General features: G+C 47.2%; 1 protein-coding gene and 1 long non-coding RNA gene across 3 annotated transcripts in view; one reads left to right on the forward strand and one right to left on the reverse strand.

Moving 5' to 3' along the window:
- Positions 1-632: 632 nt before the first annotated feature.
- On the reverse strand, positions 633-23461 carry LOC310709463. Its single transcript, XR_014527538.1, has 3 exons — positions 23287-23461; positions 21062-21126; positions 633-873 (listed from the first exon to the last, which is right to left on the reverse strand). It is a non-coding gene; the product is annotated as an uncharacterized lncRNA (long non-coding RNA).
- The window catches only part of PIK3C2B (phosphatidylinositol-4-phosphate 3-kinase catalytic subunit type 2 beta), an 88137-nt gene continuing 85691 nt past the window's right edge, over positions 22355-24800 (forward strand). The window contains exon 1 of one of the 2 annotated variants that reach the window (XM_083508747.1): positions 22355-22724. The gene's annotated coding sequence lies outside the window, so the exon portion shown is untranslated. Of the gene's footprint in view, positions 22801-24800 lie in introns of both variants that reach the window. The other variant, XM_083508748.1, reaches the window with a different exon arrangement.

A 24800-nucleotide genomic window follows, 5' to 3' on the forward strand; every position in this document is an offset into this window, starting at 1 on the left:
AACTAGTTCGTGAATTTGCATGTGATCTGACAGATCACCACTTCTTGTAACCTTCCCTCCCCACCTTTTCCCACACTGTGACATGAGTGAAATAAACTTTGTGTGTAAACTTTATCATTGTTGCATTATTATTTTTCAGGTTATTTCAAGAAGGAATTGAATTGGAATATTGCTGGTTTTGCATAGCTGAACCTGTTTCCTAGACACGGCGCTGTTGAATTCCTTTAACAGTTACAGTGTAGATAAGCAACACCTAGCTTTTGGGGTTCATTTGAACGGGGAGCGTTTATGTACATGGGCCCTCTATAATGTGTGAGATGAAGTTAACAGTTTGCAATGTTAACAGCGGATTACATTGCAGGGTAAATTATCTAAATTAAATAAATTATCTAAGTAAATTATCTTTTAGCATCGCCCCCTAACCTGCAATTAGGGCCAGCTAGAGTGGGGTGTCAGGAGGCTCACTTCATCTGCAGCCTCAATCTCAAAGAGAGCCTCAAAATTAGGCACTTGTTAATTTTTATTTGAAAAGTTTTGTAACTTTGAATTGGTGTAAGTAAAAAAACCTGCTCCTTTTCCCTTATGGGGTACCCAAGAGCCCATATAGAGTGCTTTTGTTGTTGCTGTTGTTGTTGTTGTTGTTTAGTCGTTTAGTCGTGTCCGACTCTTCGTGACCCCATGGACCAGAGCACACCAGGCACCCCTGTCTTCCACTGCCTCCCGCAGCTTGGTCAGACTCATGCTGGTAGCTTCGAGAACACCGTCCAACCATCTCGTCCTCTGTCGTCCCCTTCTCCTTGTGCCCTCCATCTTTCCCAGCATCAGGGTCTTTTCCAGGGAGTCTTCTCTTCTCTGAGTGCTTTTGTAGGTTCTCTATTAGTAGGAGAAAATAACAGAGACCAACCAGAGAATATTGAGAAGCAAAGCAGCTAGTAAACCTGATCTTTATTAACTGTTACAACAGGGTGCTCCCCCGCATGCAGGAGAGAGGAGGAGAACCCTGAGCCATGTGTGCAAGCTCTTATATAGAAAATTTTTAATTTTCCACCCTGGAGTCCAAGAACACCCCCAGAAACATCATACATACATCACAGAAGGGGTGTAACCCAAGACCAACCCCCACATACAACGGTTATGGGCCCAGGGATTGAGGCCACAGACCCAGTGCCAGCAGAGGAAGGACTGGGGGCTGCTTTTGTCCCGGTTGGGGTCTCCTAAACTGGCAGTGTGAAGCAAGCCTCTTCAGAGACGGGAGGGAGAAAAGCTGCGAGGAGACAGACAGCGAGTAAAGCCTGTGCCTAAAAGCGAAAGTAGGCAGGCCAGACTGTTTGTGCAGCTGCCAAAGCAGCTCACACAGAGAAGCTTTGATTTATGACTGCTTCTGAGTGTTCCTGACTCCATTTAATCTCTGGGACAGAGAATGAACAGGAATAAATCTCAAGTCCCTGAGTTGCATAGAGGGAATGCCTGATGTGTCAGGTCTTTGCTGAGAAAGTAGCCTTGATTTATGTGCTACAGAAGGGAGGACATACCCCGATGCTTATGAAGCTGGATTCGCGCAGCAGCAAGCTTTGCCAGGACAATAGCTGTATGTGGAACATCAGCTATGGAGGAGGGAGCAGTTTCCCCTGATGCCGCGTTGAAGTAGCAGGCATGAACTTTGAGAAGATAGAATTCTTCTCATGCATTCCCTGCAAGTTTGGGAATGTGGGGGAGCAGTGATTTTGTTCCTGAACCTACAAAAGCAGTTTGATGCTGTGTCTGATGCCAACAGCCATAGTGTATGTTCGGCAGGAATTTCATCTGCGACACACTTGGACATTCCAAGATGGCGACAGGCTATCTCGGATGCCAGAAAAGTTCGGAGGGCTGGGCTTTGCCCTCTCCAATACCCACAGGATGTGGGAGGCAATGGTTCCTGAAGCTAGGGGCTCCAGTCGTGTTTGGAGGTGTTTTGGAGGAAAATTGCATTGTTTCCTGTTCCAGGAGAGGACTCTCCAGAACAGGAGAAGGGGAACTGATTGTGATGTCATCCCAACCATCACTGCAACCAGCAGGTGGCGCTGCTGAGGTTGAAGCAGTGGAAAGTTTGTTCCTGTGAGAAGTTTGGACAGATTCCAAAAGTCAGGAAGGTTTGTAGCATTTCCGACAGGCGACATGAAGCAAGGCCAGAGATGCAGAGCTTCAACACAGAGTTGGTGACCAGCTGTTCCAGGACACAAATGCAGGAATCTTTTGTGCTAGATTCCGAGGCGAAGGCACACCTTTGTGGAAGATGGAACTGGTTCACCGCGTGTACGCCACAGAAGGATTCAATCCACCAGTCGAGTGGAGATTCCTTGGAGGTGCATAGCACTGGACTGTGGAACTGAAAAGCTATAACGTTGTGATGTCTAACGTGTTTTTCATTCCAGGTCGAGAAGCCCAGGGGATGCAGCGTGGCTGTTCTGTTTATGGCAACAAACAGAACGCAACCATCCAGAAGAGCGAAAGCAACATTTTACATTGTGATGTTTATTGTATAAATGGTTTGTTCTTGCTATGTTATAATGTAAACACAGGGGATGGTGGAATGGTTCAAGAGAGATGTAATGTTTTGTCTGTTAACCATGTTTTTCATGCAGGTTGTAAGCATGAAACTCCCCGATTGCTGGTGACTGACACGAAGATGGTCAGGTGTACCAGTGCTCAGGACAAAGCAAGAGGGGGAGGCAATATGGGTATCTTGCAAAGGCACCCTATTGGTGATGATGGCAGTGACAAGGCAAACCCGGAAAAAGCCAGGATGCCAATGAATGGGTCTGACATGTGGGTTGAGACGTCACAAGGCAGGGAGCATAGATTCTTCCTGTGGTATGGAGGCTTGTACAGAGTACTAAAGCCTCATACCAAGCTGATTTTACTCACTGGGGATGTTGAGTGCAGAGCAGAGTGGGGGGGGGGGAGGAATGTGTGTATGCTACCCCATTGCTGAAGACTTAGATACTAAGTCTGTTGCTCTTATAAACAGCAGGCGCACTGAGGTGAGTTCCACTGATACGGTGGAGGAGATGCGCCAGATGCGCAGATCAGGAGAAGCTACAAAGGGTGAAATGCCCACCAGGTATGCTCAGGAGTTTGCTAACACAGCTGTTGCAGATTTAGCTGTGGTTAGTGGCTCAACACAGGTCTTGAAACCTTGAAAGGGGTACAGGGTTTGCCCTCAAGGGATGGGAAACCACGCCCAAAGGCTGTAAGGGTAGATCCTGTTTCCTTGAAGAAGGAAGCTGGACCACGTCCAGAGGCCGTGTGTGCCATCACTGATTCCTCAGAGAGGAACGAGGCTAGAGTTTGAGTCCCAACAAAGCCAGGTGTGAGATTTCCTGATAGTCAGAAGGGTTATGACGCCAAGACTAGTCAGAAGTGCAAGATGGTAAGGCCCAAGGCTAATTTAGTTGCAGGTAGTTCCAAGGGTGGAACGGGTGATACACGGGTATACTGTGTGTATGACATCTGTATGGTTGTTGCAGTTACACTGATGACTGCAACACAGTGCATAAATTGGGGGAGGATGTTATAATTCCTGCTCCATGGTTGCAGTCATGGGATTTTTGTCTATCACATGATGGTATATGTTCTGACTCCACAGAGTGAGAAGTGACGGAGACAGGATGTTTGTGTTACTGTGTTCTGTGAAGTGGGACTATTGTCCTTTGTTCTCTTTTCTGTCTGATGCTAGAGAGAGAGGGAGCCATGTTGCAGTGCTCCGTGTGTGTTTATATGTAAATAAAGTAGATTAGCCAAAATGCTGAGTTACTGAGGTCTGTTACGCAAACTGCAAAGACTCTGCGGATCCCTAAGTGTGCCGATGTCTGTTGGCATCGGTTGCTGTGATGTTCGGGCTAAAAAAAGCTTTTGAAGCTCCCGAACAATCGACCAGGAGGGAGAGAACATGCCAGTTGGGAATGTGTCTCTGCCAGGATCCTACTCAAGTGTAGGACAAGCTCCTGACAGATACGTCATACCTACATCACAGATGTTCATAAATGTACCAAGCAAACACGTATATAAATATATAAACCACATGTCTGGAGCAGCACAGGAATACAGTCCTGAAACCATTTTGACTCTCAAACTGACCAAATGTTTCTCTGCAAGGAGGGAGGTGGTGAGGGAGCCTTCCCATTGTCTCAGGAATTAAGTGATTACCATCTCAAAGGAATGTCCAGACTACCATGAAAGGCAATCAGATAAGGCATTATCAGATAATCTGGCAGACAGGAGATAAACAAAGCACTCAGATTTCTGTTGTAACCCGCTTTTTCTGTGATGTAGGTATGATGTATCTGGGTGTGGTCTTGAGCTCCAGGGTGGGGAATTTCAAAATGTCTATATAAGGGGAGGCACACCTTTGTTCTGGGTCCTCCTCCTCTCTCCTGCCTGTGAGGGGAGCACCCTGTTGCAACAGCGTTAATAAAGATCAGGCTTACTATCTGCTTTGCTTCTCAATATTTTGTTTACAACACTGCAAAGGCGCATCAAGGGGGTAAAATATGTCGCTGGCTTTTGAAATGGGCTCTAGCCTACAGCAGCTCATTAATGGCATAAGAAAATGTGTTCATGTTGTATGAGATGCCACAAGACTGCCCCTATCGCATTGCAAGCTTGCCACCAACAAACAATGAGGCAGATCCATGAGGTGAGCAAAATAACCTTCGGGGCCTCGAGCTGCTGGTTACTGCAAACGACTCGGGCGAAAGGAAGGTCTCTAACCCTGCCCAGTTTGACGGAGCGGGACTGGGGAGCAAGGGGGATTCGTTCACTGCTGCCCCGCACATGGCGGCTTCCCTCCAGATCCGGAAGTGGAGGCTCGCGTGGAACGTTGGCTTTCTGCGCGTCTCTTTGCCAACTGGGGAACCTTTTTGTCTTTATGGGCTCCCTTGGAGCCCTTTCCATCGCCCGCTAGGAAAGCAAAACTAGGGGAGCTGCTGCAGCAGTTCTTGCATGCATGCTGCAAACCGAGGTCCCTAGGCTGCGCCTGCGCAAATACTGACTTATTTATTTGTTTTGTTCCCTGCCAAGCAGTGTGCATAGAAAACCCTGAGCCGCTGTGCAAATTAATATACCGTGGGCAGCTGTTTGTGGGTGTTTTTATCAATGCAAAACTGATACGCTGTTTCCCGAAACGGGGGCTGGCAGGCGGAAATGGGGGCAGGATTTATTTTACGGGGGAAATAACCAACCTCCGTTGCTCTGATTGGTTATCGCAGGGCAATGGGGGTAATTAGCACATTGCACGCTCTCCATGAGCTTCGCTTTCTCTAGCGCCGCAGTGGAGAAGCTCAGCACGGAGCCCGGATAGCTCAGTCGGTAGAGCATCAGACTTTTAATCTGAGGGTCCAGGGTTCAAGTCCCTGTTCGGGCGGACTCCGTTTTTTTTATTAAAAAAAAGCTTCATTAAATTTTCTGTTTTAGTGTTCTTACTACTTTCTGCAATCCGATTTCCCTTGAATAGTCTTTTTCGCTGTTATGCTAGAGACTACCTGATGGCGAGAAGCTACTCTTCTAACGTGCATTAAAAAGAAAACCCCGAGACATATTGCAAAGGAACCCTGTAACTTAATTTTTGCTATTAAAACCACCTTTTTGCAGTTTGATAGAATTATTATTTGCCATTTTCTGTTAAAAATCGTACTCGCCCGAACAGGGACTTGAACCCTGGACCCTCAGATTAAAAGTCTGATGCTCTACCGACTGAGCTATCCGGGCGCTCTACAAACTTTTGTTTCCACACTGTAGATGGTCTTTCTCGTTCAGCCTGGCAACCTGTCTCTTTGTGGCTTGAGTACTGTATGTGCATTCTTTCTTCGTGCTTATAGACGTACAGATTACTTGCTCGCCCCTTTTGTTAATTTCTTGCTGCAGTGATATTTCCTTCCTGCCTCTTTTTTTTTAAATCTCTGATTCTGCATAAGTAATGAAGGAAAGAGTAAAAAGCATTGGAATAACCAGTCTTCAATTTATATACTTAAAAAAGCGCGAGCGTGCGGGGGCGAACCTTTTGCAAATAACAAGATACTAGCAAAGTGTTTCCCCAATTTCAGTCCCCCCATGCGACTGTTTAAACAAGCAAAGCACGTATCAAATCTCTGATATTCTTTAACACTGCAATCCTATGCCTGACTACTTAGAAGTAAATCCCATGAGTTCAGTACTACTTACTCCCAGCAGATAAGGGTGTATATTGCAGCCTAGGGCCTCCCCTGAACAATAAAATGAATGCAACGTGGCACTTCAATGTTTCCAAAAGTCCAGCAGCCAACTGAAATATCTCGGATCAGAAGACATAGGGACTGAGCTCTTAGCTTTTATTTTCCAACGCCTGTCCTTGTTTTCAAAAACTCTGTACATATTGTTAATCAGATCTTCTGAGTGCCAACCCCCTTATGCACCACAGTCAAAGCTGCACCTTCCAGGCACAAGACAGAGATATCATAGAATAAGAAGGGAGCCTGAGGATAATCTAGCCCGACAATGCAATGCATTGCATTTCTGCAATGCAAGAATCCTAACTAGATCATCCACCCACCCTCTATTTATGGTGTTAACTAGTCCCTGATGGCAGGCTTGTCCACACAGTTTAATATGCGTTTCTTCTACTATTCAATTTGCTTGGTCCGCATGACATTGCCCTCAAACAACAGCCATCTCTATGCTTTCTCCCTGTAAATCCGGGTTTACCTGGATTTTGCGTGGATAAATTGAGGGAAATCATGCTCTAGTCCTTCCACTTCAGGTTGCAGATGAATTGTTTTGAGTGTGGATGCATAAGTCATCACTTTCTGCTGCTCCCCTTTCCATGCTCCTTTATTTACCAGGGCTTTTATTTCTTTTCTGACTGTGCTTGTAACTATGGGAAGTTTTTGAACATGGGGTAAGTTCCTACACACACACACCCCTCAGATTTGGACAAAAGCAGAAAACTGCAAAGGTAAACAACATTAAAATAAAATTCTTCACCAGATGGACTGCCACCTAAAAAGTGTATGCTGATAATTTACAATTGCTTTCAATTCTTTTCTATTCCAGCATGCTAGTAAGGGTGCATTGGAAATTTAGCTATAGGTATACCGGTATATAGAGTGCACAGATTTGCACAAAACCAGAAAACAATGTGCTAGCTAATTTACAATTGCCTGTGTTTTTGCATACTTCTTGGCCAATGATATATCTTTTTAAGCATGGTGTGTGTGCGGTTTTCTGTGCTCATGCCCTGTTGGTACTTAATTGGCATGATAGAATCAACAGATTAGAAGGCAGTGACAAACGCAAAAAAGAACATCCACTGGTTTGAAGGGGACAGACCAATGCTGCTACTTACATACAGATTCAAATACATGTGGGTGTGAACGACTCTTATTTGAATGTGGGAAATGAAGGCTATCAAGCGATGCTCGAAGGTGGACAAGCTGTAGCTGTACCTCTCCTGAATGAACAGGTTCATAGCTTGGGGATTCTCCTGGATACATTACTGTCCGTCTAAGAGATGTTGAGTGGGCAGCAATGAGAAAAGAGAGTCTTTTCAGTGGTGGCCTCCTGGTCTCTGCAATGTTCTCCCCAGTGAATGTTCTCCCCAGTGAGGCCAGCTTGGCATTGAACCTATTATTGGAGGTCATATTAAGACCTTTTATCTCCTCCCAGACATTTAATGGTATCTGCCGTGTTTCATAAGCTACTTTTTTCTGTTGTGCATTATTGGCCAGCTGATGGATTGATATATTACAGTATAGTGGGGTGCTTTTAAAAGATATTGTACTGTTCCTGTGTTGACTTTGTTGCAGGAATTTATGTATAGGTTGGGGGGTTGCCCCTCATGCACATGCACCCCACTACCAAAATCAGCACAATTACTTTTGTGACTTTTGTGATTTGTCCCCACAAAACACTTCATCACAGTTTCTTCCAGTGTATTAAAGGGACCTCTGCTGCACAATACCAAATGTAACAATTCACTGGCTCACTGGGAAAACTTCAGAAATTCATATAGACATGTGAGCTCAGCTACTCAGCAGCCCTTCTGCCTGAGTGATAATCCCTGGCATCTTGATACCTGAGTGCCAGACAGGTAGCCTTCCAGAAATAAAAAACCCAGATGAAGACAAAAGGGTGATTAACTTGGCTGGGAAACAGGGAAATGTAAATATCTATTTTGTTTCACTTGATGGGTGTTTGGTGGAGGGCAAGGGGAGGAATGGGGCAGGGTCCAGGATGCTCAGATTACTGCCACCAGAACTCCCCTTTCATTATGTAACCATGATGTATTAGTGATGTAGTTTGGGGGGGGGGTAACATGGGGATTAGTAAAAAGGTAAAGGTACCCCTGACCATTAGGTCCAGTCGCGGACGACTCTGGGGTTGTGGCACTCATCTCGTTTTATAGGCCAAGGGAGCCGGCATTTGTCCACAGACAGCTTCCGGGTCATGTGGCCAGCATGACTAAGCCGCTTCTGGTGAACCGGAGCAGCGCATGGAAATGCTGTTTACCTTCCCGCTGGAGCGGTACCTATTTATCTACTTGCACTTGACGTGCTTTCGAACTGCTAGGTTAGCAGCCAATAAAAGTTTGGGTTCTCTTTTGTACGGGGCTTCCATTTTGTTTCACCTGGTGGCAGGTGGGAGTCCTGTTGCAACAGTCTTCAATAAACGATAAACAGCCTACTGGCTGCTGTTTTGCTCTGGTATTCCTGGCTGGTGTCCTTGTTTTTTGTCCAAGGGAGCCCTTATATTTCTCCGTTAACAACTTGAGTTTAAAATTCTGTATGGTTTTTTTTTATAAGCCACCTTTAGACTTTCTAAGTATAAGGCATCTGAGAAATGCAATGGGAGAAATTCCAAATTGTGCTCTTCCAATTGTTCCACCTGTGCAAGAAACTTGCCAGATGGAAATATCCCCCATACTCCCATACACCACATGCTGTTCTTGGGGTTCTCAGTCGCAACCCCCCAAGGTTGATTTTAGGGCATGGGGAGGGAAGGGGGGGGGAATCCTGTTGCACAAACAGAAGTCTTCTGGCTTTCTGTTCTCAGATGACAGGAGTGCTTATCAGAAGCCTTGGATGGCACGGGATAACCGCAGTGATCGCTGTACAAATACAGTGAAGGGACTAGCGCAGCTACCCCTCTGGAAAGAATACTGTTGTAGACTCAGAGTTCAGGCTTAATGGTCACTTACTCTTATTTGTTTGCTCTTCAGTGCATTGTTTGGTTCTTTCCACTAGGGGGCAGGTTTTACCAGCAGATTGTGGGACTCTTAAGGGCAAGAGATTCAAGCAATCTGCTTGAAAGTAGAATTAGCACCATCTGAAGAAGCACTACAGACAAGCAGACTTTCAGCATATGCTACTTACATTGCAGCAAATGTATAATATCAATCGCCTTACCCCATTTTGTTTTCTTCTGCAGTGTCTGCATCGCACCTCAGTGTCACTCCGTTTTGGACATGCATAATATACTGCCTTTACCTTGGCAGTTTGAAATTCATTTCCGATTTAGCAAAGCGTTTTTAAGCTTCCATGAGACGTAGCTGCGGGTGGGTTAGAAGACCTGCAAGCATCAGTGACAAATGAAGAGTGCAGATGATTCCAGGCTTCACAAGCCTTAAGATGGGCTATAGTTCACTGTTCCTCTTTCCCTAAGACTTGTGAGTTGCACAATAATAATAATAATAATAAATTTTATTTATATCCCGCCCTCCCCAGCCAAAGCCGGGCTCAGGGCGGCTAACAACAATCAAATAATCAGTCAAATAATCACACAATCTAAAAATATTCCATTATAAAATTAATTAAATCAAATTGATGGCAACCAATTATGCAGAATTATGTGCAGGTTGCCAGAGGAGGGAGTCAGGCTGCGCCCTGACCAAAGGCCTGGCGGAACAACTCTGTCTTGCAGGCCCTGCGGAAAGATGGCAGGTCCCGCAGGGCCCTAGTCTCTTTTGACAGAGCATTCCACCAGTTTGGAGCTGCAGCCGAGAAGGCCCTGGCTCTAGTTGAGGCCAGCCTAACCTCTCTGAGGCCTGGGACCTTGAGGATGTTATTATTTGCAGACCGTAGGTTTCTCTGTGGGGCATACCAGGAGAGGCGGTCCCGTAGGTACGAGGGTCCTAGGCCGTATAGGGCTTTAAAGGTTAAAACCAGCACCTTAAACCTGATCCTGTACTCCACCGGGAGCCAGTGCAGCTGGTATAATACCGGATGAATGTGCTCTCGCAGCGAAGACCCCATAAGGAGTCTCGCCGCGGCATTCTGCACCCGCTGGAGTTTCTGGGTCAGTCTCAAGGGCAGCCCCACGTAGAGCGAGTTACAATAATCCAGTCTGGAGGTGACCGTCGCATGGATCACAGTGGCTAGGTCAGGACGAGAGAGATAAGGGGCCAACTGCTTAGCTTGGCGGAGATGAAAAAATGCCGCCTTTGTTATAGCTGTAATCTGCGACTCCATAGAAAGGGAGGTATCGAAGATTACACCCAAACTCTTAACGGACGGTGCTGGCACTAATTGCACCCCCGCAAGAGATGGGAGTTGCCCCCCTGATCCCATATCTTCCCGCCCCAGCCAGAGGACCTCTGTCTTCGAAGGATTTAACTTCAACCGGCTCCCATGTAACCATCCAGCCACAGCTTCCAGACATCTGGTCAGTGTGTCTGGGGCCGAGTCAGGATGGCCATCCATCAACAGATAGAGTTGGGTGTCATCAGCATACTGATGGCAACCCAGCCCAAAACTCCGGACAAGCTGGGCGAGGGGGCGCATAAAGATGTTAAAAAGCATCGGGGAGAGAATTGCACCCTGAGGCACTCCACACACCAAGGAGTGGCGTGATGACAATTCCCCCCCAAGCGCCACCCTCTGTCCCCGACCAGAGAGAAACGAGCGCAGCCATTGAAGGACTGTGCCCTGGATCCCCACGTCGGCAAGGCAGTGGTCCAGGAGTTCGTGATCGACCATGTCGAAGGCTGCTGACAGGTCTAGAAGAATCAGCAGCCCTGACCCGCCTCGATCCAGCTGCCTGCGGAGATCATCTGTTAGGGCGACCAGAGCCGTCTCGGTCCCATGACCAGCGCGGAAGCCGGACTGGAATGGGTCCAGAGCAGATGTTTCATCCAGAAACCTACCAAGCTGTTCAGCAACCGCTCTCTCAATCACCTTACCCAGGAATGGAAGATTCGAGACCGGGCGGTAATTGGATAGATCTGAGGGATCTAATGATGTTTTCTTTAAGAGCGGACGCACCACCGCCTCCTTCAGTTCCCCTGGGAATATCCCGGTGCCAAGGGACAAATTGATGATATCCCCCAGGGGGCCCCGCACCTCGTCTGGACACGCTCTAATCAGCCATGACGGGCACGGGTCAAGAGGACAGGTGGTGGGCTTTCCAGCTTGGAGGAATCTGTCCACATCGGCTGGAGATATCCGGTCAAAGTGGTCCAATACTGGACCCGAGGACAGTCGAGGGGCCTCCAGTTCCTTTATTGTATCCAAATTGGCAGGGAGGTCATGGCGGAGCAACAGGACCTTCTCTGCAAAAAAGCTCGCAAATGCCTCACAGCTGTGTGTCAGATTGTTATCTAAATTTGGCTGTCCTTCAAGGGACGTTAAAGACCGAATTATACTAAATAATTGTGCCGGGCGAGAGCTAGCGGATGCAATGGAGGCCGAGAAGTAAGACTTCTTAGCAGCCTTCACTGCCATCTCATAGGTTTTCATAAAAACCCTATAAGATGTTCTTGAGGCTCCGTCACGGGCACCCCGCCATACTCGCTCTAGCCGTCTGAGGTCCCGCTTCATTTTCCGAAGCTCCTCGGTAAACCAGGGAGCCCGGTTTCTGCGGGGTCGCAGAGGGCGCTTAGGTGCGATCTCATCGATGGCTGCCAGGAGCTGGGTATTCCAGCCCTCAACAAGCTCAGTCAATGAGTCGCCAGGGGGAGCAAGGTCCCGCAAGGCTTGACGGAATCTATCCGGGTCCATCATCCTCCGCGGGCGAGCCCAAATCGGCTCGCCACCTAAGCAGGGTGGGGGTGGAAAGTCAATCCTGGCTTTCAGAGCGTAGTGATCAGACCATGGCACCTTCATCGAAGGAGACATGATCACATCTATACCGGCGCCAAAGATCAAATCCAGCGTGTGGCCTGCTTGATGTGTGGGGCCCGAAACAAACTGGGAGAGCCCTAGTGTCGCCATGGAAGACACCAGGTCCAGAGCCTGTGTGGAGGGAGTGGCATCAGCGTGGAAGTTGAAGTCTCCCAATACCAATAGGTTAGGGAACTCCAAGGCCCAGCCGGCCACCGCCTCCAGCAGGCCTGACAGGGTGGCTGCTGGTGCGCTAGGTGGCCGGTACACCAGCCAGACAGCCAAGCTCTCCTCGGAGCCCCACACTAGGCCAACACATTCAATGCCGGGGATCGATGGCGATGGTAGAGCCCTGAAAGAACAATCTTCCCGGATTAATACTGCCACCCCTCCCCCCCGGCCCACAGTCCGTGACTGGTGGAGGACGGAGAAACCCGGGGGCGCCATCTCTCGTAAGGTAACAGTTACCCCTTCGCGCACCCAGGTCTCCGTCACACAAGCCAGGTCAACTCCCTGCGAGATAAAGAAATCTCGCAGGGTAGCAGTTTTGTTGCCTATAGACCTGGCATTGCACAACACCAGTGAAGGAGGTGAGTAATCCTTGCTCACCCTACCCTCGTCTCTCGGGATGGGGCGCAGATTGGAAGGGGTACGAGCATATCCATATCTCGATCCCCTTCGCCTATAACATCTGCCCCCACCGCCATACCTCCCTCGCCCCTCCACGGTCGCAATCCCAAGCCTCATACTAACCTCCATTTACAAATAGAAAACAAAACAACCAAAACAATTATGCCCAAACAAAACCAATCCCCGCCCCACTCACTGTCCAACCCCAAAAACAAAACAAAATGGAACAAACAAAAATACATAAATAAAAACCACCATTCACGGTGGTACAACAAAGTAAACAATAAAAGCACCTTTAAAACACCTTAAAATATATATAAACATCTTTAACATTTGCAGCAGATAATGAAATAATATAATATTATAAAAAACAACAACCCCCATTTAAGGTGCTGCAAATTAAAAGCAATTAAAACATTTAAAACTATTTTGTCCATTGCTGCCGGTAGCTGCTCTGTCCTCTAAACTGTGATGGTAGTGCAGGCCCCGCCCCCCTAGGCCGGATGGAGTTGGCAGGAGAGGGAGCGGTCTTCCCAGCACTCACGAAGCAGCAACAGCAGTCGTGTCCCGGAGGCCTCTCTCTGGTCTCTTATGCTGTGGCGATGAGTGCAGGCCCCGCCCCCCTAGGCCGGATGGAGTTGGCAGGAGAGGGAGCGGTCTTCCCAGCACTCACGAAGCAGCAACAGCAGTCGTGTCCCGGAGGCCTCTCTCTGGTCTCTTATGCTGTGGCGATGAGTGCAGGCCCCGCCCCCCTAGGCTGGATGGAGTTGGCAGAAAGGGAGCGGTCCTCCCAACACTCACGCAAGCAGCAGCACCAGCAGTCGTGTCCCGGAGGCCTCTCTCTGGTCTCTTATGCTGTGGCGATGAGTGCAGGCCCCGCCCCCCTAGGCCGGATGGAGTTGGCAGAAAGGGAGCGGTCCTCCCAACACTCACGCAAGCAGCAGCACCAGCAGTCGTGTCCCGGAGGCCTCTCTCTGGTCTCTTATGCTGTGGCGATGAGTGCAGGCCCCGCCCCCCTAGGCCGGATGGAGTTGGCAGGAGAGGGAGCGGTCTTCCCAACACTCATGCAAGCAGCAGCACCAGCAGTCGTGTCCCGGAGGCCTCTCTCTGGTCTCTTATGCTGTGGCGATGAGTGCAGGCCCCGCCCCCCTAGGCCGGATGGAGTTGGCAGGAGAGGGAGCGGTCTTCCCAACACTCATGCAAGCAGCAGCACCAGCAGTCGTGTCCCGGAGGCCTCTCTCTGGTCTCTTATGCTGTGGCGATGAGTGCACGCCCCGCCCCCCATAGGCCGGATGGAGTTGGCAGAAAGGGAGCGGTCCTCCCAACACTCACGCAAGCAGCAGCACCAGCAGTCGTGAAGCTCTAGGCCATGGGTAGGCAAACTAAGGCCTGGGGGCTGGATCCGGCACAATCACCTTCTCAATCCGGCCCGCCGATGGTCTGGGAATCAGCGTGTTTTTACATGAGTAGAATGTGTGCTTTTATTTAAAATGCATCTCTGGGTTATTTGTGGGGCCTGCCTGGTGTTTCTACATGAGTAGAATATGTGCTTTTATTTAAAATGCATCTCTGGGTTATTTGTGGGGCATAGGAATTCATTCTTCTTCTTTTTTTCAAAATATAGTCCAGCCCCCTACATAGTCTGAAGGACTGTGGACTGCGGAAAAAGTTTGCTGACCCCTGCTTTAGGCAAAGGAACTGGGGAGTGACATTTCCTTAGCTGCAAAGGTGCATGATTTCAGTGGAGGAAACAATGTGCAAAAACATACCTACTGTACAAAAGCAAAATTTACATTCACTGCTGTGCCCACTTTTGCCCAGAAGGGAATGTGACCCCTTCACTGGTTCCCTGACCCTGGAAATGGGATAGCCCTATGCTTCTAAGGCATGGGTCTGTGGAAGCAAAAAGGAATAGCCGCGACTTAGGCTGTGTACACATTACCAGTTTTAAATGCAGCTAGCACCTTGGGCATGGGCACATTTATCCCGTACCTTTAGAGCACCTGACTTACCCCCAAAGAATCCTGGGAAATCTTCTTTTCCCCCTTCACAGAGCTACAGCTCCCAGCATCCTTAATACAGAGGATTCTTTGGGGAAAATCATGCGATGGTGATGGGAGTGATGGTGTGGGTGTGCCCCTTTTTCTCAATTAGAATTGAAGCAGTCTTCTGGGGGGGGCAATTTAAAGCACGGTATTTCATAAAAGGACAGGATAGATGCAGGCTAGATATGGCTAACATGGAAGTGTACTGGATGGAGAATAGATGGGAGTGTGCACAACGTCCTTAATGCTGCTGAAATGACAAAAGTGTGAGGAACTGAAAGTAGATTGAGAAGCAGTGGAGGAAGCGCTGTGGCCCCTGAGAGGCTGGCTGGCGGTGGCCTGCTCTTCCAAAGCAATGGCCCACTTACTTCCAGATACAGTACAACGTAATATTAAAAGTGGAATCTGTATTTCGTGCATTCGTGCATTTGTGTACCAGGAGTTAAATTCTGTAAATGCCTTGCATTTGTTGTTGTTGTTTAGTCATTTAGTCGTGTCCGACTCTTCGTGACCCCATGGACCAGAGCACGCCAGGCACTTCTGTCTTCCACTGCCTCCCGCAGTTTGGTCAAACTCATGCTGGTAGCTTCAACAACACTGTCCAACCATCTCGTCCTCTGTCGTCCCCTTCCCCTTGTGCCCTCCATCTTTCCCAACATCAGGGTCTTTTCCAGGAAGTCTTCTCTTCTCATGAGGTGGCCAAAGTATTGGAGCATTGGAGTCTCAGCTTCAGGATCTGTCCTTCCAGTGAGCATTCAGGGCTGATTTCCTTCAGAATGGATAGGTTTGATCTTCTTGCAGTCCTCCAGCACCATAATTCAAAAGCATCGATTCTTCGGCGATCATCCTTCTTTATGGTCCAGCTCTCACTTCCATACATCACTACTGGGAAAACCATAGCTTTAACTATACAGACCTTTGTTGGCAAGGTGACGTTTGCAATTCACCAAAGCCAAGGTCCCAAGCACAGTGGGGGGGGGGAGTTTCCTACCCTCTCCCCCTTGTGGAACCTGTGTCCTTTTAACAGTCCCATGACAAGCAGAAATCCAACCGGTATAGCTTTCCCTCATATAGAAAACTTTGGTAATTAAGTGGTATATAAATACCTTACACAAAATGAATAAAAAGCTGCACTTGTTGAATTTCGGCTGCTGCAAGCACAGCCTCTCTAAGGAGTGTCGGGAGAATGATTGCATATGTTCTTGCACGTCTGTGATCACTCAGAAATTATTATTATTTTTTGAATTTATATACCGCCCTATATGCAGAGGTCTCGGGGCGGTTCACAGAACAAAATCAAAATACAAGATATAAAAGCACAAAATAAAATTAGTTTCAGCAATGAGCATGACTTCGAAGTATATCCTAAGTGGGGAGCCATTTTCAATCAGAGGCCATATCCCATTTTGGGTAATTTTCTGAGGGCCACATGCCTCTGTTGGCAGGGACAAAACTGGGTGGAGCAGTGAATGTAGGAAGAAGTATTATTGGAGTCGAAGGACACATTCCAGCCAGGCAAACACAGTCTAGGAGGCTGCGAAGCAGGACCAGTGAGGAGTGGGCTTCGGTAGGGTCTAGAAACAGTTCTGACAGCCAGGTAGAGAGCCCTGGAAGGCTGCATGTGGCCCCTGCTCTAAGCCAGGATGTTGTTAGTAGGGCTGTCAATTTTTTTTTCTGGCAGGGTTCCTGTGCTTCTGAGGGCTGCCTGACATTCAGAAATGCCGCAGGTAAAGTCTTCCAAGCGTGCAGGCGCAATGATACGAAAAAGCTTCACCTGCGGCAGCAAGAATATATTGGCACAAAAATGGAGGCAAGAAGAATTACTGACGAAAGAAGATTGGAGGATGAAATTGATGGACTATGCAGAATTGGATAAACTAACGGGAAGAATTCGAAACCGGTGGGACCAGAGATTCACAGAAGACTGGCGTAAATTTACGGACTATTTGAAAAGTAATTGTGATGATCAGATTACATTTGTAGGTTTGCAGGAAGTTTTGTGAGGTGAATAATTTGAATTATTGCATAACTGGATGAAAAGGAAGATGTTAGTTAAGATAACTAAAGGCAATATGAATTTAAGAAATGCAGAAGAAATCATAAAAATGGGGGATCATCAGAGGTGCTGATGGAAGTCCAAAAGACTGTATAAGATGTGAAATTTTGTGGAATGTATGACAATTAATATGTTTTAAAATGAATAAAAATTATTTTTTAAAAAAGGGAATAGCTTCACCTGGTGAATGACTGCGTGGAGACTTTGCCATGGTGTTTGTATAGGAGTGTGTGTGATAGTTTTGGTGTTGCTTGTACTAAACTGCTACATTCCTTTTTTTCCCCTTCAGGTTTTGGAAGCTGAAACAAATTGCCATATGAAACAGAATCCGAAAATCCAGCCAAAGGACTAAATGAATTTTGCTGCTATCCCAGCCCTTAACACATGTACTGGAAGATCATTCAGAGAATTTTTCCTCACCAAGTTGAGATAACGTGCACTCAGAATTACATGAACATGTATGTGTTCAGGATGGTGTGTGTGTGTGTGTATAAAAGCTGTGTTCCTCTCAGCTCTACATCAAAGAAAGAAAGAGGCTGGGGCAATTATTATGGATGTGCATTAGCATGTGCTCATCACAGCCAGCCCATTTATTAGTTGTATCAGTGACAGCAACCTCAGCTGGCATGGCGTGAGATCAGCACAATAAATGGCCACTTAGTTACAAGCACACAGGGGCTCATTTTCTCTGTGTGCGTTGACGTTTTCATTTTAATTAATCCATTTCTGGGACATAATCCCAAGCTGACAAGCCAGAGGTAAAGACTGTCTCTTGGCAGAAGTATTTTTTTGTTTATTACATTTCTATTCTTTGCCGAACCCAAGGAGCCCAGGGCAAATTCACACTTCTCCCTCTCCCCAAACACCATTTTATCATCATAACAATCCTGAGGAGGAGGTTGGACTGAAAGAGGGTGACCGACCCACTGAGCTTTAGGGATAAATGGAGAACTGAAACCCATCTTCCCTAAGTACAATGCTTGAAACACAATATATTTGATTTGTATTTTGTTTTGTTATTATTTTGCATTTCATTATTATATTGCAGAGTTTTGATTTTCCTTGCTGTAAACTGACACTAGGGATGCTAACTGCAGACAACAGGCTTTTGGTTTTGTTGTTGTTAGGATTGTAGGAAGCTGCCCTATGTCGAATCATGCCATTGGTCCATCTAGCTCAGTATTACTTACACTGATTGGCTGCAGCTCTCCAGGGTTTGGGGCAAGGGTCTCTTCCAGCCCAACTTGGCCAGGAATTGAACAGAGGATGATGATAGCTGTTACACTGATGAAACATCTAAGATGACTTCTTCATTTTTCATTTTCCAGTGCCCTTAACATTGTTAGAGCAACTCCAGTCATTCATTGCAAATTGTTGAAATGTGTTATTTAAGCCATTAGTCAGAATAACCGTCACAATGTCCATATGCTGTTTACACTCTTCCATACTGGATTGGATCAAGAACGGCAACCAACCCCCATCATTTAGCCCAGACACCGAGGTCCAGGACCTTATGATGGTTCCCTCACTGCGAGAAGTGAGGTTGCAGGGAACCAGGCAGAGGGCCTTCTCGGTAGCTGCGCCCGCCCTGTAGAATGCCCTCCCATCAGATGCCAAGGAAATTAAAAACTATCTGACTTTTAGAAGACATCTGAAGGCAGCCCTGTTTAGGGAAGTTTTTAATATCTGAAGTTTTATTCTGTTTTTAGTCCTCTGTTGGGAGCCGCCCAATGGGCTCCCAGATTGGCGGGGTATAATAATAATAATAATAATAATAATAATAATAATAATAATAATAATAATAATAATATCAGTGATCCTCAAAGACCATCCCTACCCTACCACCCCAGAATGTATCTTGACTGTGACCCAGATCAAAGTACAAATTCCTCTCATGATGATCAAGGGTTAGATATTGATGGAACTATTCCTTTGCCCCATACGCCCCATACACACTCCGATCTTTTGCTCTGAGATTGATTAATATTGTGGGGCTCAAAAATCCTGCTCTTTAATTTTCCTGATGATCTGCTTTCCCTTAAGCTTCAGATGAGGACACAAGTGAAGACTGCAAATGTAATCCTCTCAGTCAGGCTTGTTGAGAAATACGTTTTACAGAGTTCAGAAGAGGTGACCTTCCTAGGAAATATCCATAGGATTGCGATCTAGGTAATTTTCCACACTAACCCTTTTTTCTGGTATCGACAACATCCTTTGCTCACACACGAACCAGAAGCATCTATCCCAATCCAATGCATTCCCGTGTTTTGCCCATTCTTCTCCTGTTCTGGTGGTGGTGGTGTTTGGTTGTCGGTTTCCTCCCTTCCAAGTGCTTGACCATCATGGTTTATCAAACAAACAACACAAGAACAAGGCTTTCAGGTGTGAACTGACTGATGCTGTTGACTCAGCTGGTTCACAGGCCTTACTTGTGATGCAGCTGGCGACAGTGTGGAACCCTGCCTGCCTCCCTTGTTTGGCAGCCTCACCACCAGAGCCGTCTTTCCCATTGGTCTTAGTGGTTTGTTGCACCAGGGTGCCGGCCTCTCAGGGGTGCCCTAGTGAGTGGGGGAGGGGGCTGCGTGGCTTTGCTAGCAGCCTCCCCTTTCCCTGCACGCCTGCCAGCTGCGCCCCGCCAACTACAGTGGTACCTCGGGTTAAGTACTTAATTTGTTCTGGAGGTCCGTTCTTAACCTGAAACTGTTCTTAACCTGAAGCACCACTTTAGCTAATGGGGCCTCCCGCTGCCGCTGCGCCACTGGAGCCCGATTTCTGTTCTCATCCTGAAGCAAAGTTCTTAACCTGAGGTACTATTTCTGGGTTAGTGGAGTCTGTAACCTGAAGCGTATGTAACCTGAAGCGTATGTACCACTGTATATGGCTGGCGGGTGTGCAGCTTTCTTCCCAAGCCTCCGCAGGAGGAGAGCGATCCCCGCAGAGGCTTAGGATGGAAGCTGTATGCAGCTTCCCTCTCAACTTTATCCTCCTCCTGCTTCCTGGCATGCAGCCTTCCTGGCCTGCCTTCTCAGGCGCCCCCGATGCCAGGCTTACCACTGTCCCTTCCTCTGCTCTTCAGTGAAATTGACAGGATGGGGGTGTGACGTTACCATATGAGAGTGCTGGAGGTGAAATAGTTAAACAGGTTACCCTATCAGAACCTGGGGGGTGGAGTCAGAGGGACTATAAAATCAGCTCTGGGAGGGGCAAAGGGGTGTGTTCGTTGGGAGGTTGGTTTGGAGTGGGAGTGAACTGAGATACAGTTTGTGGATAGGTTGAGTTAGTGTAGCGAAATAGGCTGAGTCAGGAACAGTTAGGGACTAGGCAGACAAGTAAATATCTGAGAGGTGGTTTAGTGAGTGAGAGCAGGTAGCAAAAGTTATAGGTCTGGATAGGCACCCCATGACTGTAATTGACTGATACTGTTTATGAAACCACACGCTTGTTAAACTGTAATAAATAAACAAAAGTTTATGTTTCACTTTAATCCTGACTGGACTCAGTATTGTCCGAGGTAGGGCCTGGGTGGTGGCAGCGAGAAATAAAGTGGTGACACAGGGATCAATAGACAGTGAAACGTGATTGCCACAGGGCGGGGAGCCTTTCCTGTTCTTTACCCTCAAAAAGAAAGAAAAAACTCTGATTGAGAACACACATGCACTTTGATGCAAATATAACCTAAAAGACCCCTATCCTTACAGCGATAAGGCAGGGAAAGGATGTGAATTCTCAGAAAGGATGTGCCAGGGGCAGAAGGAGGCAGAGATAGGCAAGTTAGTTCCCACCAAGGTTCTGCAAAGTAAAGCCGGTCTCCGCTGCACTGCCTATCTGGGGTTGCAGCATTGCCTGCTTCTGTCCCTTTGCCCTTCCTTGTACTTGAAAATATTCATTTTTGTTAATGCGCGGGGTTATGTTCTGCTGCTGTGCACAATCGCCAAACAAAGTTAATGCTACTTTAGGGTTAGTTTCACATCAATAACCTTTCGTTAATGCAAAACTAGCACTAACTCTGTTCCGTTCAGCGCGGCAGCTGCTGTCCTCTGGATGCACCCCCTAAATTTCTCTGAAGGTCAGTTGCCAGACAGCATGAGCTGGAGAGAGTGATGTTGCACATGTGTCCTGATTGAGGGATTCCCATGGGTATCTAGTTGGCCACCACCAGAACAGAATGCCAGTTTAGATAGGCATTTGGACGCATCCAGCAGAGCTCTTCAAATTCTTACCTCTTGTTTTGAGGAGGCTTGGCCATTTCAGGACCAAAGGTCAACTCCTTTTATCCATTTAAAGCCTGTGATCGAAAGAGGTAAATGAATCTCAGCAGCAATATTTTTATTTGTTAAATCTGGCTGTGGAAATTAATAGGGTTATGGAACCAGAAGCAGATTTCTGTGTGTAATAGTAGGGCTTTTAAACTTGGGTACCAAAGAACATCATAAACCATTTGATGATGTCTGTTGCACGGAGTAGGCTTATTATTGCATTATTTACTAGGTTTTGTTTGAAACATGTCAGTGTTGATAGTGCTCTAGCGCAAGTCACTCCCGTATCTGGGAAATGGCCAACTTCATTCAACTCGGGTCTTCATGCAAACTAAAAAATCATCACCATGAAGTGGTCTCAGGCCCACAAAAGGTTATGCCACAGTAAATATGTTTGTCTTCAGAGTGCAATAGGGCTACCCCAACTACCTTCCAGAATTGTCATTTGGGGCCTCCCAATGTCTGTAAACATCTATCAGAAACCTGTTTCGGAATCTTACTCTTCAAACTATTATAGGAAAAGCAAAATCTTCCATCCAACTTCTCTTGTTAACCAGGACCAATCATGTAATTACCATCAGCAAAAGGAAATACAACGGCCCAGTAATGAGAGTTGTTGTTTAATGAGAATTGATTTGGATGTGTTGGCAAGGTTAGGCAACGCTGTGTTAAACAAATGTTACCTCCGACTTTCCAGTCATTTTCCTCACTGCAAAACGTCCAAAGGTTTTTTGGTGGGTGGAGAAGTGGGCTTGTTGTGCAAGAGCACCAAATCGACTTAAATTGTGCAACCTGAATTGACTAGTATTATATGACTGAATCTCACCCCGAAACAGTGACATTTTGAAGAAATGAGATGAAGTTGCTGTTTCCTTTTTAAATATTTTGAGCTGTTGCTGGTCTCTTAATCATTTCAACGGGGCCTTCCACAAAACTCCTTGGATCGTGTCCCCAGCAGGAAACAGAAACATCTTAACCGTAATTTATGTTTGCATGCATGCCTGCAAGAACTGCAGATATGGCGAGTCTATGGACTCGGAGACGAGCAGAGGCGCAAAGAACTTTGCCGTGTGAAATGGAAGGGGGCCTGTCGGTTCCCCCGCGCGCAATGCAGTATCAAACTCCAGCGGATGAGCTTCTGCAGAGAGGCGGACACGATCGTATGCCTTCGGCTCCTCCACAAAAGTCCAGAAAGCAGCCGGAGCCCTTATTAAAGCGCCAGGGTTCACGGCGGCCGTGCGCGAGGTCTCCAGGAGATGGCGCGCGCCTTTGCGGCGCCTCTCGTCCCCATTGTCTCGCTCGCTCGCATCGCCCGCCTCGCTTGGCTGTGCTGGGAATCTGCAGCTCGCCGCTTTCGCTCGCCAGCTCCCCTCCGAAGAAGAGACCCGTTCCCGGAGCTGCTGCTTGGATTTTAATGCCAGATGCACGAGGATTAGCAGATCGCCCCGAGGAGCTATCCTGGAATTACCACAGGAGGAGGCGGAGGAGGAGGAGGAAAGGGGGGAAAGGAAAAGGCATTGTGGAAGAGAGAGAGAGAGAGGAGAGGAGAGGGAGGGAGGCGCGCAGGGAAAAGACGATCGCTTGGAAACGGCAGCAACAGACCAGGAAATCGCTGGGCAGACACCAGGTAAGCTGGGAGCAAGAGGAGGCGTTTGCGAAATGGACTTAGGGAGGCACCGGCAGAGAAGATGTGCGAGACCCAGGTTTGGAAACCAACCAGTTCTCCCTTTCGCAACATGGAAATCGGGGAGGGAGGGAGCTTGTGCAGGGAAGCCGCCTCCACTGCAGTCCCAGCCTTGGATGCAGTGCAGCAGGCGCAGCAAGCCTTGGATAGCAGGTTGCGCGCATGGAGGCTGAGCCTAGCTTGCAGAGGAATGCTTCAGGAGCGGGATCCTGCTCAGTTCCTCCAATAATCTCTTCCCCAGTTGCAGCGATCTCTCTCTCTTAAAAGCTAAAGCTGGTTTTACTTTAATCTTTCCCTTGGGGTTGGCCTTTCTCTCCCCACCCGTATAGCTTGAACCACATGTGCTGGGATCTCCTTGCAAATGCCTGCTCGCTTTGCGTTCCTCCCTCTTACAAAGCGACGAGCTTTGAGCAAAGCAAAAAGCGGGGAGAACGGACCGCAAAAGGGGCGCGGTGCCGGAGGGTTGGTGGGGCGGGGGGTCGTGTAAGAGGGATAAATCCAGTACCTCGGACATGGGCAGCAGAATCTCTCTTTCTGGGCAAACTTCCCCAAGCTGACGGAGCACGATGGATCTCTGACTTTTCTTAAACTTGTAATACTACAATTCCTCTTCTTTCTCTTCCCCGCCCCCTAATAACTCGGAGGAATGGACAAGAATTGCCCAAGCTTGAGCGAGAATACAAGGTTGGGCCTCTCTTCCATTTATGTTGGTTGGTTTCTGCAAAATTCCTGGGATTAATAATAATAATAATAATAATAATAATCTATCCCTTGGGATAATCGATTCCAGAAGCCAGCAGCAATGTTAGCACTATTATTCCTTTGTCTAGTATTATAATTATGACTACTGTCTGTGTCATGAATATGTATTTTTAAAGCCTGGCTCTTCCATTTAGGAAAACATAAGGAGCTTACGATTCCCGTGTGTAGACTGCTTTATATGTAATTTATAGGGTTCTTACTATAATCCTGGTTAAAGTGATGAGCGGGGGAGCAGAATCCTTAATTAGAGGGTCATCCCTGTTTTTCTTTTTAGGAATGCATGGAGGGGGAAGAGCCATTGACCTACTAAGAAAAATAGTGTTGTGGGGATTTTTTTTAAATCAGGCTTTGGGTTGTTTTTCCTTTGTGCCAACTGTGCTGTCAATGTCCCTCCTCCGCCCAAGCAACATAAATGCTAAACATAAAATAAAAAGCAAATGATAAAACTGGATTTGGAAAAGTGGATGTGTTCAACCGGTTGGTGGGAAAGACCATAACCTTGCACTGAAATGGGCAATAGTAGAAAGCCGTTTCCTTTACTTGCGATAAAAAGGAATCCACAAGTTATAAAATTGCGCACCGGTTGTAACTTTAGAGACCTTGGACAGTGAGGCATGCTGCCTTCTCAGGTGCCAAACTGGAGCAATGTTTACATATGTGCTTCTTAGACTCTCCCTCCTTGTAGTGGTGATAGACAGGGATATGATCCCTTCACAGCAAAACAAGTTTGCTGTGTGTTGATTTGATATTGGCTTAAAATGAATCAATGGCCACACTGTGATTGTGTTATAGTATGCCATATAGTTTCCTGCTTCGTAGGACTTTTATGTCACAGGTACGCTTTCCTTTAAGCATAGATGTAATCCCACCAAATGCAACGAGTCCATTCCTGACAGGGCTGTTGGAATAACTGGAAGCTTTGCTATTGATTTTCAGCAACCTTTAGAGAAAGCCAGTAGCTCTAGCATCCATGCATGCATATATATATATCATTTTAATGCCCACCAGCGGAGATTTATCTGCACTGAAATCTGATTGGCAAGGGAGGATGTCTAGCCCAGCTAGCAAGGCTGTCCTGGTCAGGGCTCATTAGCTGTATTACCATGGATTTGTGTGAAACAAAATACAGAGCGTGGTTGGGATCAGGCTGAACGTTTGCAAGCATTCCCAGGAGGAAAGCTGAAATGCATTCCAAGGCCAGGATAGCAATCATTAAAGCTCCATGCCTTTGCTGATTGAGGTGGAAAGATGTACAAA

This window comes from Podarcis liolepis, assembly GCF_965112155.1.
Source record: "Podarcis liolepis genome assembly, chromosome: 6".
Lineage (NCBI taxonomy): Eukaryota > Metazoa > Chordata > Lepidosauria > Squamata > Lacertidae > Podarcis > Podarcis liolepis.